Source organism: Lithobates pipiens, unplaced genomic scaffold, assembly GCF_037356315.1.
Source record: "Lithobates pipiens isolate NorthernLeopardFrog02 unplaced genomic scaffold, aLitPip1_a1.2 Scaffold_19, whole genome shotgun sequence".
Lineage (NCBI taxonomy): Eukaryota > Metazoa > Chordata > Amphibia > Anura > Ranidae > Lithobates > Lithobates pipiens.
In genome coordinates, this window is record NW_027507764.1 from 521,460,411 (window position 1) to 521,480,207 (window position 19,797).

The window sequence follows — 19,797 nt, forward strand, 5'->3', positions numbered from 1 at the left end:
TCACAGGTGTCCCAGTTTATTGCAGACACTTTTGATCTTCCGAATATCTGTAGCCCACTTTTGGGACTCCTGGGTGTAATAGAGGACGAGGTGATGAATAACAATACAAGGCAATTTTTGCGATTACTGTATTATTATGTCAGAAAACTTATAGTGTTGAATTGGATTAAGAGTGAGGTTCTTACCCTATCTGCATGGAAAGGTCTGGTCAATGCAAATGTTACCCTGTACAAGATGACTTATGAAGCAAGAGGTAGTAAGAAAAAATTTAACAAAATATGGGGCAGATGGGTAAATTCTAAGGAAACCACACCATGTGATATCTAAGGGACACGATTACATACCATTGTTGAATAAGTATTTCCTGAGAGATGTTATCGGTGAGGGCATATCGGGGGGGGTGGGGAGATGACAGCACACAGCACGGAAAAAGGTGGGGAATTAACCCACATAGTTTTGGTTTATAAATTGTTTATAGGTTTGTTCTTTGTTTACCATAATATATACGGGTGCCGAACGATATGATCTGTAATACATATCGGTGAATGGTTAAGTATTCAATGACCGGAAAAAAAAAGCTATAAGTGATAACTGGTTTTTGCCTGCGCACTGTGCAACTGTGTAAACGGTTCATACTTCCGCCACTTTGTTGTATATGGCTGAGTATATACTTTGTAACTGGTGCCTTCTTTGTATGTATGCACACTTGGCGAATAAAACTGTTTTAAAAAAAAGAAATTCCAACCTAGACCATGCGTCTAAATTCGTCATTGATGGAAAATGGCCTTCTTTCTCAACCCTAATGCCCCGTACACACGAGCGGACTTTTCGACATCCAAACTCCGACGGACTGAGTCCGGCGGACTATCCGATCGTGTGTGGGCTGCAACGGACTTTAGCGAAGCTAAAGTCTGACGGACTTTAGAAATGAAGCATGCTTTAAATTTTCCCGACGGAACTCCGCCGGACCCGGTCCCCTTTGAAAAATCCGCTCGTGTGTGTGCTACTCCGACGGACTAAAACCGACGCTAGGGCAGCTATTGGCTACTGTCTAGGAACTTCCTACGTCGAATCCAGTCGTACGTCATCACGTTCGACTCCGTCGGAGTTTGGTGTGATGGTGTGTGGTCAAGTCCGTTCGGTCGAAAAGTCCGCCAGAACTCCGTCGGAACTCCGGCGGAACTCCGGCGGAACTCCTTTGGAGGTCTGTCAGACTTAATCCCTCTCGTGTGTACGGGGCATAACAGATCCGACAGGGCTTTTCCAACTGCCTTTTTGGAGAGCGGCGCAACAACATCATTTTCTCCATTCCATCCCCAATACTCAAACTTTCGCCCACCCTCAGACGGAGTTTGAGACTCTATGCAGGAGCGAAGGCCCTTTGGTCCACATTCTCTCTCAAACAGATCACCCACACTTAACCTGTCTGTCCAACTGGGAAAAGGACCTTAATTGCTCGTTTTCCCCAGCACAGAGACAACGCATTATCACTTTGGCTCTCAAAACCTCGCTGTGCACGAAGATACAGGAGACAAATTTTAAACTTCTCACCAGGTGGTATTTGACACCATCAAAGCTGCATAAATAATTCCCCTCTTCCTCAAACATATGCTGGAGGTGTGGAGAAGAAGAGGGCACGTTGCTCCACATTTTTTGGTCCTGCCCCAGCTTGGTGGACTTCTGGACAGAGATCTGATGCATAACACAAAAATTCACAGACTTCTCCATCCCGGAAGAGGCTGCATTCTTTCTCTTGCACCATTCACAGATTCCTATTAAGAAGTACAAAAAATCAATTTTACGGCATGTGATAAATGCGGCGAAATCCTGCATCCCTCTCTATTGGGAAAAATGTTCCCCCCTTTCATTACTCACTGACTTGGGAAAATAGAGGACATTAAAAAAAATGGAGGACTTGATCCTCACATCACAAGGTAAACAAGAATTTTTTTAACAAACCTGGGACATCTGGAATACCTTTATATTCTCGCTGGAAGGATGTCGCCTGCTATCGCCTTAGTGCTCTGAGCTTTCCTTGACTGGCCCCTTGGACAGTGGCTGCCATCGTGTCTCGTCCCCTCTTCTCCTTTCCTGATCTTTCACCCCTTCTCTTTTCTGCCTTCCTCCCCTATCTCTCACCCCTTCCACCCCCTCTCTCTTTTGTAAAAAGTGGAAAATTGGGAATGACGGCCCCACACCCCCCTCTGGATGGATTATGCCGGAGGGACCTGGGGTTTGTGTGACCCTGGATCTTGGAACAGTACTTTATCCGTGCCTTGAATCATTATGATTGATGGAAGGCAGACTCACATTTGCGAATATACCTGTATCAAGTATTGTTCAGCTGCTTTTTGCTCTGTATTTCTCTGTTCCATTATGTACTCGGGGGACCGTCTTCCCCTGTTTGGAGAAAAAAAAAAGAAGCCTACGACACCTGGTATTCCCAGGCGGTCTCCCATCCAGGCATTAACCAGACCTGACCCTGCTTAGCCTCCAAGATCAGATGAGATGAAACAGATTCAGGGTGATGTGGCCGTAGCCAATATCTTCAGGCACTCTCAACTCTCTTGACAAATGCCAAGATGGTCACCTTGGGAACAAGCGGAAAAAAATAGGTCAACGGCAACAACATAACAAGAAGCCTACGGCATCTGGAAATCCCAGGCGGTCTCCCATCCAGGGATTAAACTGGTCCCAACCCTGCTTAGCCTCTGAGATCAGAGGAGATTGGGCTCTTTAGGGTGATGTGGCCGTAGGAGATTTCTTCAGGCACTCTCAACCCTCTTGACTAATGCCAAGATGGTCACTTTGGGAAACAAACAAAAAAAAACAAGTTAACGCCAACAACATAAGAACATAGACTTCCTACAGCACCTAGTATTCCCAGGTGGTCTCCCATCCAGGTATTAACAAGGCCCGACCCTGTTTAGTCTCTGAGATCAGACGAGATCTGGTGCTTTCAGGGTTATGTGGCCATAGGCAAGCTCTTCAGGCACTCTCAACCCTCTTGACAAACACCAAGATGGTCACCTTGGTAAACAAACAAAACAAAAACAAGTCAACGCCAACAACATAAAAAGAAGCCTACAGCTCCTAGTATTCCCAGGTGGTCTCTAATCCAGGTACTAGCAAGGCCCAACCTTGCGAAAAAAGACAGGTCAATGTCAACAACATAAAAAGAAGAATACGGTACCTGGTATTCCAACGCCATCTCCCATACAGGTACTAACTAGGCCCAACCCTTCTTAGCCTCAGAGATGAGAAGAGATAGGGCTCTTTCAGGGTGATGCTGCTGTAAGCGATCTCTTTGGGCACTCTCAACCCTCTTGACAAATGCCAAGATGGTCACCTTGGAAAACAAGCGGAAAAAAAAACGAATCAACACCAACAACATAAAAAGAAGCTTACAATAACTGGTATTCCCAGGTGGTCTCCCATCCAGGTACTAACCAGGCCTGACTCTTCTTAGCCTCCAAGATCAGACAAGATTGGGTGCTTTCAGAGTGATGTGGCCATAGGCAATCTCTTCAGGCACTTTCAACCCTCTTGACAAACACCAAGATGGTGACCTTGGGAAAAAAGCTAAAAAAAAACAGGTCAACGCCAACAACATAAAAAGAAGCCTACGACACCTGGTATTCCCAGGCGGTCTCCCATCCACGTACTAACAAGGCCAGACTCTTCTTAGCCTCCAACATCAAACGAGATCAGGTGCTTTCAGGGTGATGTGCCCGTAGGCAATCCCTTCAGGCACTTTCAACCCTCTTGACAAATGCCAAGATGGTCACCTTGGGAAACAAGCAAAAAAAAACAAAGTCAATGCCAACAACTTAAAAAAAAAGCCTATGGCATTGAGAAATCCCAGGCGGTCTCCTATCCAGGTACTAACCAGGTCCCAACCCTGCTTAACCTCTGAGATCAAATGAGATTGGGCTCTTTCAGGGTGATGCGGCCATAGTAGATTTTTTCAGGCACGCTCAACCCTCTTGACAAACGCCAAGATGGTCACCTTGGGAAGCAAACAAAAAATCAAGTCAACGCCAACAACATAAAAAGAAGCCTACAGCACCTAGTATTCCCAGGCGGTCTCCCATCCAGGTATTACCAAGCGTGACCCTTTCTGGCCTCTGAGATCAGAGGAGATTGGGTGCTTTCAGGGTGATGTGCCCATAGGCAATCTCTTTGGGCACTCTCATCCCTCTTGAAAAATGCCAAGATAGTCACCCTGGGAAACAAGCGAAAAAAAACAGGTTAACGCCAACAACATGAAAAGAAGAATACGGCACCTGGTATTCCAAGGCCGTCTCCCATTCAAGTACTAACTAGGCCCAACCCTTCTTAGCCTCCGAGATCAGAAGAGATAGGGTGCTTTCAGGGTGATGCTGCTGTAAGCGATCTCTTTAGGCACTCTCAACCCTCTTTGACAAATGCCAAGGTGATCACTTTGGGAAACAAGCAAAAAAAAACAGGTCAACACCAACAACATAAAAAGAAGCCTGCGGCATCTGGAAAACCCAGGTGGTCTCCCATCCAGGTACAAACCAGGCCCAACCCTGCTTAGCCTCTGAGACCAGACGAGATTGGGCGCTTTCAGGGTGTTGTGCCCATAGGCAATTTCTTTGTGCACTCTCAACCCTCTTGACAAATGCCAAGATGGTCACCTTGGGAAAAAAGGGAAAAAAAACAGGTCAACGCCGACAACATAATGAGAAGCCTACAGAACCTGGTATTCCCAGGCTGTCTCCCATCCAGGTACTAACCAGGCCCATCGCTGCTTAGCCCCCGAGATCAGATGAGATTGGGCTCTCTCCGGGTGATTTGGAACATGCCTTTCTGCCCAGAAAAGTATGCAATTCACCTCTTTTTGCGCAACCAGACTCCTGGTACCGCCCTGGTGATTGATATAGGCCACTGCTGTGGCATTGTCGGACTGAACCCGAACAGGGAGACCCCGTAGTCTGAAAGACCAGTTTATGAGAGCCATATAAACTGCCCGGATCTCCAAGACATTTATGGGCAATAGCTTCTCGATCGCAGACCATTTCCACTGCGAGCACGTCTCCTCCAACACTGCTCCCCAGCCTGTCAGGCTGCCATTTGTCATAATAATCTTCCATGGAAGAGGAAGAAAAGTTTTGCCTTTCAGCAAATTCTCGGTTTGTAACGAGACTCTTAAACTCGTTAGATGAGACTCTTGCGTGTCCCTGGGGATAGACGCATAGGAAGATCCAAGGACTGGGGCTTCCTGTTCCAAGCCGCAAGGATGCATCTTTGCAGAGGCCTTGAGTGGAACTGGGCGAATGGAACGGCCTCGAAGGAGGCGACCATTTTCCCTAACAGTCTCATGCACAACCGAATGGGGGAAGACCTTCTGCCCAGAATTAGGCACACCAGATCCCCAATGGCCAAGGCTTTTGGCCTTGGTAGAAACACCTTGCCCTGAGCAGTGTCGATAACCATACCCAGGTATTCCAACCTGGTAGCAGGCTGTAGGGACGACTTTTCTAGGTTCATAATCCAACCTAGGCGTTCCAGGTGTTCTAGCGTTCTGGTAACACTGTGGTTCAGGAGCGCTACTGTTTTCTCTATGAGAAGCAAATCGTCTAGATAAGCCATGATGGCTATACCCTGAGCACTTAGGTTTGCCAAGAGAGGGTCCAGAATCTTTATGAAGACTCGAGGGGCCGTAGCTAGCCCGAACGGCAAGGCCACAAATTGAAAATGGCGCCGCTCTACCGCGAACCTTAGATACTTTTGGTGTGCGGGAAAAATTGGCACATGGAGATATGCATCCTTGATGTCTATTGATGCCATAAACTCTCCCCCTTGCAGGGAGGAGACCACAGTGCGAATTGACTGTATTCGGAAGGACCGGATGCGTAAAAATCGGTTCAGATCCTTCAGATCCAGGATAGGTCTGACACTTCCATTTGGCTTTGGAACGGTGAAGAGATTCGAGTAAAACCCTGAACCCTGTTCTTTTGGGTCCACTTCTACTATCACCCCCTGGGATAGTAAGTGATCTAAGGCCAGAAATAGCAGCCTTTGCTTTACTGGGTCCCTGGGGATCCTTGACCTTAGAAAGCGAGAAGGTGGAATCTCCTGAAACTCCAGCTTGTAGCCCAGGGATACCGAAGAGACCACCCACTCGTCCCGGATCTCTTCCCGCCAGGCTTCTGCAAACTGCAGGAGCCTTCCCCCCACTTGGCCGAGCGGGGGCGCCCCTTCACAAGGAAGCTTTCAGGGTCTGCTTGGCAGGCTTTCACCCCCAGGGATTTCTTCTGCCCCTGGGCCCGGCCTTGAGCCTTTCCTGTAGAGGGGGTTTGAGAAGGCCGTCGCCACTGCTTAGGGCTTGATGCTCTGGGAGAGAGAGAACGCCTAAATGATGGACGTTTGCTCCTTTTGACTGGAAGGAGAGTATATTTACCCCCTGACATTTTTTGTATGAATTTGTCTAATTCTTCTCCAAACAAACGTTCCCCTTTAAACGGGAACCCAATCAAATGCTTCTTGCATGATAGCTCAGCTGCCCAATTCTTTAGCCATAGGGCCTTCACATGTGTAACAACAGGAGAGACAAACGAGATGCTTGTTGGACAGAATCCAAAATCGCATCAATCATGAAACACAGAATTTGAGGTATTTCTGCATAATTCTCCACTTCCTCACTGGGAAGGAGGCCAAGCATCTGCTTAACCTGTTCCTTGAGGAACTGACACAACCCCACAGCTGCGACTGTAGCTTGCACTACAGCGCCAGTCATGGAAAAGGAGGCTTTTATTAATGTTTCCAGCTTCTTATCAGTTGGATCTTTAAATACCTGAGCATTATCCAAAGGATAGGTCAGGTTTCTATTCAAGCAAGAAACAGCCGCATCGACAGATGGGACCCCCCATTTCTTTGTGAAACTTTCCTCCAGAGGATAAAGCATAGAAAACCTTTTAGGAGGAGAAAACAGTTTATCGGGATGTCCCCAATCCTCATACAACAATTTATCCATTAAGGGATGAATTGGAAAGGAAAAGGCCGGTTGTGGGATTTTCCTGACTCCCAGGGAAGAAACAGAGGACGTAGCGATCTCAGCAGCAGGCATTCTGAATGTGGTACGCACCAATTCAGTATAATACTGCACCTGTTTTCTGAGCGCCTGCGAGGAGGGGACTCTCTCCTCTTCCTCTGATTCATCCGACTGCTCAAGATCCCTGTCCCAAGATAGGGATCTCTCCTCATTGTCAGAAGTGTCATCTGAAAGAGGAATCTCAGCAGAGGGAGGGAATCTACCCCTTTTCCTGCTATCTTTCAGGGAAGCTGAAATAAAATTCATGATTCTCCCTTCAAAACCCTCCAATGTAGCCCTAAGGGAGTCCTCAGTGACGTATACCGGGGCTGAAATATTAGGAGAGGCTGCAAATCCTGACAGGGGCACTGACTCTTCCTGTGAGGCTGACTCCAGTCTTGCAGGGGGGGATGGTAACCTACAGGCATTTTTAGAACCCCTAGAACTAGGCGGTGACTTACCAGTGCCCTTGTTATCTCCCCCTGAGACCCTCTTACGAGGAGACATAGTCCTAAGCTACAAAGCAGAGGTACTAGTACAAAGTGCAATCACTATTGTGCTTAAAGTCTCACAATAAATATATATGCTTAAACTGCACAACCTGATGCTGAGTAGGTGTCTTAGATTTGCCTGGATCCAATCCCGTGGGATGCTTACTGCCCACAGCTCCTGTGTCTCCACTTACAGCCCCCTGACGCTCTGAGCTGTAAAACTGCCATCTGGCACAGTACAGCGCCGTGCACACCGAATGACACGGCTCGCAAACACACTCCCCCCTCATCCATTAGCATGGGAGCGAGCCCGGCACGCATGCACGCGTGTGCGCGTGTGCACGAGGACCGCTGGTATCCAGGGGGAAGGGAATTGCCATCGGAGCTGCCTGGGACCCCCAGACTACGTGGAACCCCTGTATTACCTTCATTGTGGCAGAGATTGCAGTGGAGACGTGAGTCATCTGGGAGAACCAGGCTTCACTGAGCGTGTGTATCTGAAAGGCATGTACCGTATATACTCGAGTATAAGCCGAGATTTTCAGCCTCTTTTTTGAGGCTGAAAGTGCCCCCCTCGGCTTATACTCGAGTCATCGCCGTCTGACTGCTCGATCAGCGTATCGAGCAGACAGACGGCGGACATACTACAATTCGAAAGCCGCGCCTCCGCCTCCGCCTGTGATAGGCGGAACACTGAATTTCCCAGCAGCCTGTGTTCCGCCTATCACGGACATCGTCTCATCCTCGTCCGTAGTACGAGGATGAGACGATGTCCGTGATAGGCGGAACACAGGCTGCTGGGAAATTCAGTGTTCCGCCTATCACAGGCGAAGGCGGAGGCGCGGCTTTTGAATTTTAGAATGGCCGCCGAGGCGCCGACGAAGAGCGGCGATCCTGGCAAGGCACGGGACGGAGGCAAGGCAAGGCACGGCACGGGGCGGGACGGAGGCAAGGCACGACACGGGACGGAGGCAAGGAGGCAAGGCACGGCACGGGACGGAGGCAAGGAGGCAAGGCACGGCACGGGACGGAGGCAAGGAGGCAAGGCACGGGACGGAGGCTCGGGACACAGGCTCGGGACACAGGTAGGCTGGACACACACACACACACACACACACACACACACACACACACACACACACACACACACACACACACACACATGGACACACACACACAGGGATGGATGGATGGAGACACACACACACAGGGATGGATGGATGGATGGAGACACACACACACAGGGATGGATGGATGGATGGAGACACACACACACAGGGATGGATGGATGGATGGAGACACACACACACAGGGATGGATGGATGGATGGAGACACACACACACAGGGATGGATGGATGGATGGATGGACACACACACACACAGGGATGGATGGATGGATGGACACACACACACACAGGGATGGATGGATGGACACACACACACACAGGGATGGACGGACACACAGGGATGGACGGACACACAGGGACGGACACACACACAGGGATGGACAGGCATGTCTCACCCTCGGCTTATACACGAGTCAATAAGTTTGCCAGTTTTTTTGGGGGTAAATTGGGGGCCTCGGCTTATATTCGGGTCGGCCTATACTCGAGTATATACGGTAAGTATGCATCAGGCTGCTCTTACTCCCTCTAGTGGTGGAAACCAGGTAAGACATACAACTACTCAATGAAGAAATTAACTTCCCTTACCTGTCCTCGCCGCAGGAATTGCTGAAAACAGACAGATTCCAGCCTTCACCCATCACGGCGGGCAGAATTGTGCCGACCTTCAGGTTTTTTTTGGGGTTCCTTCTCAGAAGAACCTCCTACCTGGACCTTGTAATAGACTCTGCCAGAAACTTTCGTGCCACTATGTAAATAGTACAGTAAGTCTGGTTTTCCCAGAGACCAGTCTTCCAATAGGAGAGGACTTACAGGCAAAACCTCATTTCTTCAGATGACGGGGCCTGGGTATCTATAGCCCTTAGGCCCCCGCAGGGACCTGCACAGAGCTTTCTTCATAGCACATGTTTTACGTGACCAACCACCATAGATACAGGCGAAAAAATGGAGGTGCCTCCCATATGGGAGGGGTTATATAGGGAAGGAATTTTCCTTAATTGGGGGTTAATCAGTGTCCAATCACCAGAGGTGCCTATATAACCCACTATGTAATGATCCTGTGTCCCGTGATGTATGATCAAGAAATAAGCATAAGGCACCTGGTATTTCCCAGTCGGTCTTCCATCCAGTTACTAATCAGGCCCGACAATGCTTAGCCTCCGAGATCAGACAAGATCGGGCACTTTCAAGGTGATGGGGCACTCTCAACCATCTTGACAAACGCCAACATGGTCATCTTGGGAAACAAGCGAAAAAAAACAAGTCATTGCCAACATTGGAGGCTAAGCAGGGTTGGGCAATCAGTTTCCTTGCCTGAAATAGGCATCTCAGAACTGCCATCTGGCTGCTTCCCGGGTTTCCAACTCCTTCAACTAATCCCAGGAGACAATACTTCGCCTCCATCCTGGTGGAGGTTCCAAACACCCGATCAGTGGTTCCTGTCACCTCCGTCCAGTAGCAGATCAACTTCGGGCATCTCCAAAACATGTGCATCATGTCTCCCCCCATGTTCACGCACCGGGGGCAACTTGCGTCCGGCCGCTCGGCCAAATTGAAAAAGTTTACGAGGAGCATAATAAGTTCTATATAATAAGAACAGATGTGACATCCTCTGAGAGGAGAGCCACAATTGACCACAGGCAGTATTCCTGTGGCCAATTATATCTCAAGGGGGTTTAGTACACACCCCACACTATATAAGGCCGCCAGCGCGGTGGCCTTGTATAGTGTGTTGCGGCGGTCAGGGAAAGAGGACGATAGGCAGGGACAGTGTCTTTACTGCTTGTGAACCTAGCACTGTTACAGTGGGTGTTATGTGCCTCCTGCACAGTACACACCTGAAGCTACCCTTTATTACTGGTGTTCAATTTCTGCAATACAGGCATCTGCAGTGCAGAAGTTAGAGTGGGTGTTGTGTGCCTCCTGCACAGTATACACCTGAAGATACCCCTTATTGCTGGTGGTTTAGTTCTGTATTGCAGGAACCTAGCACTGTTACAGTGGGTGTTGTGTGCCTCCCATGCTTGTCCTTATTTTCGGCAGCTGGACGTGTTGAGCCACATCATGCTGAACACTTGGTCGGATGTGAAAGACCAAGCCCTCCTAATGCTCCTCATCCTCTCTCACCCAGGCTCAGGGTACTAGCCTGTGTTCTGTATACACTAGGCTTTCTTCTGTATACCCTATCCTCTCTTTATACTCTAGCCTGTCGTTTATGTACACTAGACTCTTTGTTTACCTCATAAATGGCAGTGTATATAGAAGGAAGGCTAGTTTATACAGAGAGGCTAAGGTATACAGAAGGTAGGCTAGAGAATAAAGAAGACAGGCTAGTGTATACAGGACACATGCTAATGTATACAGAAAACAGGCTTGGTTATAGAGAGAGACTGAGACTATTATTTAAAGACAGGCTAGTATATACAAAGATGTTAGTGTATATAGAGAGGTTAGTGTATAGAGAGAGTTGAGTGTATACAGATAGGACAGTGCATATAAAGAGACTAGTGTATACAGAAGACAGGCTTGGGTATACCTCCAAGCTGACAGTGTATACAGAAGACTGGGTAGTGTATACAGAGAATCTAGTGGGTACAGAAGACAGGCTGGTGTATTCTAGCTAGTTTTTACAGTCTAGTGTATACAGAAGACAGGCCGTGGTATACAGAGGGTTTAGTGTATTCAGAGAGTCTAGTGTATACAGTCGGCGAATGTATACATAATACTGGCTAGTTCACACAGTGTTTACAGAGATGCAAGGGTTTACAGAGAAGCTAGTGTATATAGAAGACTACAGCATACAGAAGAAAGGCTAGTGAATACAGAATAATGGCTGTCTTCTACAGAGAGGCTAGTGCATACAGTGAAGCTATTTTATATAGAAGCCTGGTTAGTGTATACAGAGAAGCTAGTGTGTACAGAAGAAAGGCTAGACAGGCTATAAAGAGAGACAAGTGTTTACAGAGGACAGTTTGGGGTATAGAGAGATGCTAGTTTATACAGAGAGACTAATGTATACAGAAGACAGGCTAGGGCATACAGAAGACGGGCTAGTGTATTCAGAAAATAGGCTAGTGTATACCGAAGACAGGCTATTGTATGCAGAAGACCGGCTAGTGTATACAGAGAAACTAGTGTATAACAGAGAGCGTAGTGTATATAGAAGACAGGCCAGGGCATAAAGAAGACAGAGTAATGTATACAGAAAACAGAATACATGCTCGTGTATATAGAGAGGCTAGTGAATTTAGAGGGTACGCTAAGTGATAACAGAAGAAAATCTTGGATATACAGAGACATTTCATCATTTCTTCTAGCTCACAGCTAACTTAACAAATGACTTATCAGTCAATGACTTAACAAAATAAACTTTGCACTCTTTTGCTCTATTTTGCATATTTGTAATTCTCCACATCAATTGTCACATTGATATCACCACTGACGACACACCATCCTGACTTGCTTTATTTATTATTAGAAATAGAGAGTACTATCTCAAAACCAGTTAAATCTATTCACTTCGATGAGGTCTACCGCTAATTGTACGGTATTGCAAAATTTTCACAAAACCATCCATTTGCTACCAGACATGCTGCACATACTAAGAGTAATGTAACTATCGCTCGCTAACGATGTAAACAGAGTTGTATTGCTTTTCTGACATTAACCGAGTATTTCTGACATTAACTGAGTATCTCTCTGAGTCTAACTGAGTATCTTAATAATAATAATAGGATTGTGTAAGGCCAGTGGCGTAACTAGAACCTTCAGGGCCCCGATGCAAGAAACCATGAAGGGCCCCCCTGACAGGGCCCTTTACTCAGAGTTTGGTGGCGGAACAACAGGGCCCGGTTGCAAGTGGGTGGCTGCATGTAAAGGAACCAATTTCTCCATTTGCCGCCGCTTCTCCAGCTCTCCCTTCCACAGGCATTCAGCGGCTGCAGGAGGAAAATGAAGAGACCGGTGTTTCTCAAGCTTTTTCCAGTCAGGGCCCCCTTTAAGTACATCCCTAGGTGAATGGGGCTGCACAGCAACCCCCCTGCAACTGTGTGCATTGCATGCAGTTCCAGCATAGTGAGGATGCATTGAAGGGGTTGTAAACCCTCGTGTTTTTTCACCTTAATCCATCCTATGCATTTTAACGGGAGTCCGCCGTTTTTTTTTTTTTTTTAAAGCCAGCAGCTACAAATACTGCAGCTGCTGACTTTTAAAATAATGATACTTACCCGCCCAGCACGCCCGCGATGTCGGCACCCGAAGCCGATCTCTCGATCATCTCTCGGGTGCTGCCGCCGCCATCTTGGGTATGGGAATCAGGAAGTGGAGCCTTGCGGCTTCATTTCCCAGTTCCCTGCTGCGCATGCGCGAGTCGCGCTGCACAATAAGGATGGTCCCCGCTGTCTCTGGAATCCGTGTGTTTCCCAGCAGGCAGCGGGGGACCTTCGGAAAGGGGCGTCGATTCTGCGGAAAGGGGCGTAGCTTCTGCAGAATCTACGCCGGAAGTGGGTGCAGATACCTGTACTGTACAGGTACCTGCACCCCCCTCCCCCCTGAAAAATGCCAATTGTGGCGCCGGAGGGGGGGAGGGTTCCAATGAGCGGAAGCTTCACTTTAGGGTGGACCTCCGCTTTAAGGTGAAAAAACACCTGGCAGTCACCTGAACCCCAGCCCCCCCCCCCGTTTTACTAACCTGAGCCCTGGAACTTTACCAGGTGGAGATGTGCTCTTCCTTTGCCTGGGGTTTCTCGGCTCCTGATTGGATAGATTGATAGCAGCTCAGCCATTGGCTCCACTGCTGTTAATAAAATCCAATGACGCGGGCATCCGGGGTGCCTGCAAGGTAACACCCCCCCCCCCGGGAGAGCGATTCTCGTAGGGGATTGTCTGATAAGAGGAGGAGCCACGAGAGCCACCGAGGGACCCCAGAAGAGCAGGTTTGGGGCCAAACGAGCTGCACAGTGAAGGTAAGTATAACATGTTTGTTATAAAAAAAAAAAAAGCAAACCTTTACAATCACATTAAGGGATTAAAACAGGTGGTCAGGAGGCAACATATTGCCCCTTTACCAGCTGTCAAATGCCTCTGAAAAGCGATCTGAGCACAGATCGCTTTTCAGAGGAATAGCATTTTTTTTTGCTGCTACTTTGAACAAGCAAGAAAAAAAAACAGTTCTGATTGTACACATATGGGGTAGGGCTGGGGAAAAAAAATCGATTTGAATCTTGAATTGAGTTGAGAGGTCAAATCGATTAAAATTTTCAGCAAATAGTTTTTTTTAGATATTTATTTTTTCACCAGGATCAGTGCTGACACCACATCGGTCCTCAGGAGCTGCGGGCAGGAGTTTTTAGGTGAGGCCGTGGCTTCGGCCTAGTCCGCGAGGCCAGACCTGCGGACTAGGACGAAGCCACGGCCTCACCTAAAAACGGCCTGTCCATAAAAAAAAAACTGGATTCGAATTGTGAATCGAGTGTTTTTTTTTTTAAATGACAACTTTTTTTTTTTTTTTTTTTTAGAAAATTGCCCAGCTCTAATATGGGAGGGGGGGGGGGCAGGATGAAACGCAGATACATAAAATGTGCATACATACATCTAAACAGCGGCGGCACAAATTTTTTTATAAACCAAATCATCAAATGCAGCCACTGTGCCGTCAAACACTGCCACTGTACCCTCAAATGCAGCCACTGTGCAATCAATCGCAGCCACTGTGCCCTCAAATGCTACAACTGTGCCATTAAACGCCGCCAGTGTGCCCCCCCCCCACCTGCTCACCATCTACACACATGCACATACACATGCACACACATACACACACACACATACTGTCACACACATGCACATACACACACACATACACTGTCACACACACGCACATACACACACAAATGCACACACACATAAAGTCTTTTCAAAAACGGCAGTGCTTTATCTTACCTCTTCCTGCTGGGTACTGCACTGTAGGGGGAGACAAAGAGCACACACTGCTTTCTATTTAGTTATAAGCAGTGTGATGACTCCGAGCTCCCCGCACAGTGCCGATTACACTTCGGCTGAAGATCGGGGAGCTCGGTCTCAGCCGCCCGCACCTTCAGATATACAGGGGGGCCCCCAAGGCCCCCCTGCAGCACGGGGCCCGGTCGCCTTGGCGATCTCAGCGACCCCTATAATTCCGCCACTGTGTAAGGCAATGATCAACTAGTCTAATATAAGCTTTCTCAGTGGTACCGGCATATCCTTTAAATTTAGACTATCAAGCTAAGCTTTCAATCTCTTACCGTTAAACAGCGATACTTCCTCCCTGCAATATTAAGCCATTTAAATGTCCTATTTTTCGTCTATATTATACAACTCTCTGAAAAGCATATATGTAGAGAATAAAACTAGTCTTACATCTTAATAAAACTGTTTTATTGCTCAACACGTATGAAGCGGTCATGACATAAGCAAATAAGTCACAGTTAAAACACAGTGACAAAACATTTCTTTTTACCGCAGCAAAATGTGAGAAAAGCAGCGTAAGCCGTCTTTCTGCCATATGCTTTAGAAAATTAATGTACCGCTTTTAAATCCATATCAATTCCACATCCTAATTTAAACCGTCTTAAAATTTTAACATTCACTGATAGCAATTACTGATATTACATTATGATTATACTAGTGAAAAGGACCGCGTAATTTAGCTGATAAATTTACGATTTACTCAACGATTTAAACTTAGATTTTTTCAAGCTAAGTCAATTTAATCTTAAATAATTTATACTATATTCTACTGTACTCTTAAATTATGTACTGTTTTTCTGTATTTTAGCCGTACTCATATTTCGTGTTATGTTGCTACCATCTAATCTCATTGCTATTCCGACATTCTGCCTTAATGAGGATATTACTTTGCAACTATCCCTTGAACCCTTTTGTGTATTCACTTTATCTCGACCTATATATACTGCCTCAATATACTTATTATTATTATATTATAGAGATTACTATCTCTAAATCATTGTAAACGTATCCATAGTTATAATGTACAGCTAATTTTACGTTAAAGCAAACTTCACACAAAACCATCTTTTTAAAACCTTTTACACACTGCACATTAAGAGTAATGCAACCATCTCTCTACCTCTATGCAATAGGATTCTCTTTCTGACTCTATTTTGTGTATTACGTCTTCTCCACATTAACTGTCACACTGATAACCATTTGTAACACATAACACTGGCAACCCATTTTTTAACAGCAGCAAAATGTGAGAAAAGCAGTGGGACGGTTTACTTGATTGAGAAGTGGTTGCAGTACCAAAGGACAGCAATAAAGTTTGATTGCATTAATAATACATAATGCAACTATTTTACATTCACATCAAGCACACATCCTAATGTAAACTATCTATCACTATTAATGTTCAGGGTTACTGATACATTATGCCGATAACCAGTGGAAACGGAAAACAGTCAGTGTAAGCCGTCTTCGTGCGTAACAAAATTAATGGAACGATTTACACGTTGGAATTTACAAGCTACGTCAATTTACTCTTAAATAATGTATACCCTTTAGCTGCTTAGCTCAGACTTTGCTGTATGTAGCCGCGTTAACTGTATTAATGGTTACATGTAAGTAACCAATGGGTATTGACATTTCATGTCTATCTCACATCTCTAATGCAATTTGTCTCTTTGAGACAAGTTGCTGATATTTGCTGATATTTCATGATTACAGCAATCATCTCATCTAATTGCTATTCCAACATTTTGCCTTGGTATTACTTTGCAACGCTCTATTGAACCATGTAAAGGTAAGCTAGATATTTTGTGTATTTCCACTTAAACTCGACCTGTATATACTGTCTCAATATTATCCTTTCTAATTTTGCTAAATTAGATTATAGAGTTTGCTATGTCTAAATCCAGGTTACCTACTCACCTTTATTACGTATACTGCTAATTTTAGGATAATACAAAATCATCTTTTGCTTCTTTACACGCTGCACATATTAAGAGTAATGCAATGCTATCGATGTGAACAGTTTAATTGCTCTTCTCACATTTAGCTGGTATATCTCTGCTATAGGAAACTGAATTTGTACTACAACGATAACTCGTCTAATATCAGTCCACTCAGTGCTACCGGGATAACTTTTGCATTTAGAGTAATGAAATGATTTCTCAGTCATTTTGAAGCTACTGCAACAAACGTTTCCGATCTCTTTTCAACTGCAATACTTAAGCTCTGCAATATTAAGGAATATTTAGCTGCTTAGCTGAAACTTTGCTGTACGTAGCCGTGTTAACTTGATTAATGGTTACCTGTAAGTAACCAATGGGGATTGACATTTCATGTCTAATTCACATTCACATTTCTAATGCAGTTTGTCTTTTTGCCATGTCATCCTTTGCCAGTTATTATCCTTTCACTTCCTTATGCTATATTTGGGGTATATTCACTACATGATTAAAGACACGTAATGAACCTGATTGATAAAAACCTACACTCGTCGTTGCACTTATTTCGTGTATTTCCACTTAAACCCGACCTGTATATACTGTCTCAATATTAATCTGAGTTATTTTGCTATATTTATTATTAGAATAACCAGATTACGATCTCTAAATCCTGGTAAACCAACTCACACAAAACCATCTTATTTCTACCTTACACGCAACACATTACATATTAAGATATTAACATTTAACCGGTATCTCTCTGCAATAGTAAACGAAATGTGTAGATCACTCATCTCAGTGCTACCGGAACAACATTTAAATTTAGAGTAATGCAGCGATTACTCAGTTTTATGAAGGTACTGCAACTAACGCTTTGGATTTCTTTCCTGTTAAATTACGCTCTGCAATATTAAGCCATGTAAGTTGTCCTATTGGTCTACTAACAATGCTATGTATAATAATACAAATCTTTCAAAAGCAATATCGTCTCACTACAATACTTACACTCTGCATAATAAATAAGAATAATGCGACTAATGATAATAATAAAGTCGTCTAAAACTCGGCTATAGGTAGAGAATAAAACTATCTTACATCAAAATAAACCATGTACTGCCAAACCAATAACATCCAATTACTGAACGTCTATCAGTCAATGACTTAACAAAATAAACTTAGCACTCTTTTGCTCTATTTTGTATATTTGTAGTTCTAAACATTAACTGTCACATTGATATCACCACTGACAACACACCACTGACCTTTTAACAGCACCAAAATATGAAAAAAACCACTGTAACTCTTTACATAATTTAGAAGTAGTTGCATTAGCAAAAAATAAAGTCCTGTCTTCTGTACACGCTAGCCTTTCTGTATACATTAATCTTTCTGTGTACACCAGTCCCTCTATATAGACTAGCCTCTCTGTCTTCTGTATACACGTGCCCGTAACCTATATACACTAGCCTGCCTTCTTTTTACAATAGTCTCGGTGTCCCAGCCTCTCTGCATACTCTAGCCTCACTGAATTCCCCAGACTCTCTTCTGTATACACAAGCCTATCTGTAAACAATAGCTTGTCATCTGTACACACTAGCCTCTCTGTATACACTAGCCATTCTTCTGTTTACACTAGGCTCAGGGGCATAACATTAGCCTATCTGTATTACCTTGTTTGACTTTTCTGTTTTCTCTTTCTTTTCTAGGGTGTACCTCGCCGTATACCCAAGCCAGTCTTATTACCCCAGCCTCATTCCAATTATAATAGCCTCACTGGGTTTTTGACAGGTCGGTCTTGTGTTGGGTTTTTTCAGTCTGCTCAGCCATCTTCTTGCAGGGGTTCTTCGGGTCAGCCCTTGCTCCCTTTTCCCCACGTATCCTCTCATTCACAAGAAGTTCATTCTCATGTCTGGGTTACCTTGGGCATCAGGCTCATCCTATCCTTCACGGGACATTCATTTGGGTTTGAGTAGCTTACAGGCTCTTAGGGGGTTCCTTCTCATCTCCAGGTCAGGAGTCGGTGGGTTCTACTCTCACAGCGGTAACTTACCGGTTACTTACAGTTGGCATTTGGGCATACATCATTTTGTGGATGGGATCTTTACCTTCCCTTTTCCACCTATACTTGTGTCTTTTTGCCCTCTTTTCAGGCATACTGATCGTCCAGGCCAAGGCACACCTTAGGCCTTGGTTCTTAAGTAATATCGCATTTCCCACTTGAAGACTCCCATTAAAAGTGGGAAGGCTGGCCGCAGGCCAGCCTGTATTTGTGGGAGGAGCCTGAGGGACTATTTAACCCTCCTCCTTTGTCAGGGCCAGGGTTGGTGTTTTCTAGGGAGAGAGAGACTGGGTTACACAGACTTGCTAGTGTATATAGATGGAATAGTGTAGTGTACAGAGACAAGCTGACAGTGAGGCCGGGGTATAATGAGAAGCTAGGTTATACAGTAGACAGGCTAGTTTATATAAAAGACAAAATTGGGTAAACAGAATACAGGCTGGGGTATAATGAGAGGCAAGATTATACAGAGAGGCTAGGGTACACAGAGAGGCTAGTGTATAAAGATCTATACAGAAAGGCGGGGTATACCGAGAGACTAGGTGTATAAAAGACAAGCTAGGGATACAGAGAGGCTAATGTGTACAAAAGACAGACTAATGTATACAGATAGGCTAGATTATACAGAAGAACGTCCTGGGTATGCAGAGCGCTCAGCTTCAAGGGAAGGCCAACGTGACTTTCTGACAGATCTGACTTTCATCCCCTTGCCCTCTCTGCCCCGGTCATCTGGTGGCAGTTTTATGCACTTCCCTGGCCCCCACCCATTCATAATCCTTACCGACCTATCCTTCCGCTGCTCACAGGAACACACTGGATGACTTGTCTAATTAACCAACTTGTACAAGACACCGCTATCCTCCTGTCTGACACCGGTCCCCCTTGGAGGCTTTACCCCTCACTGTTTGGGTTGTCCCTGCCTCCCCCTGGATGCTCCACATATACCCCAACGACATTGTCGAAGGGGCACCACTTGACAGGCCACGGGGCTGTCATGCCAGTGGCATCTCCCATTGGAGGAAGGGATGATGTACAGACCAGGGCGGCTCATCTTCCCTTCTGGAGTCTTGACCTTAGAGGGGGGAGTTGCACTTTGGGGGGTCTGAGTGATACCTAGTGCGC

General features: G+C 45.7%; 2 pseudogenes; both read right to left on the reverse strand.

Moving 5' to 3' along the window:
• Positions 1–2,862: 2,862 nt before the first annotated feature.
• Positions 2,863–2,981, reverse strand: LOC143998727 (5S ribosomal RNA; annotated as a pseudogene).
• Positions 2,982–3,401: 420 nt separating this feature from the next.
• On the reverse strand, positions 3,402–3,520 carry LOC143998776 (5S ribosomal RNA; annotated as a pseudogene).
• Positions 3,521–19,797: the final 16,277 nt, after the last annotated feature.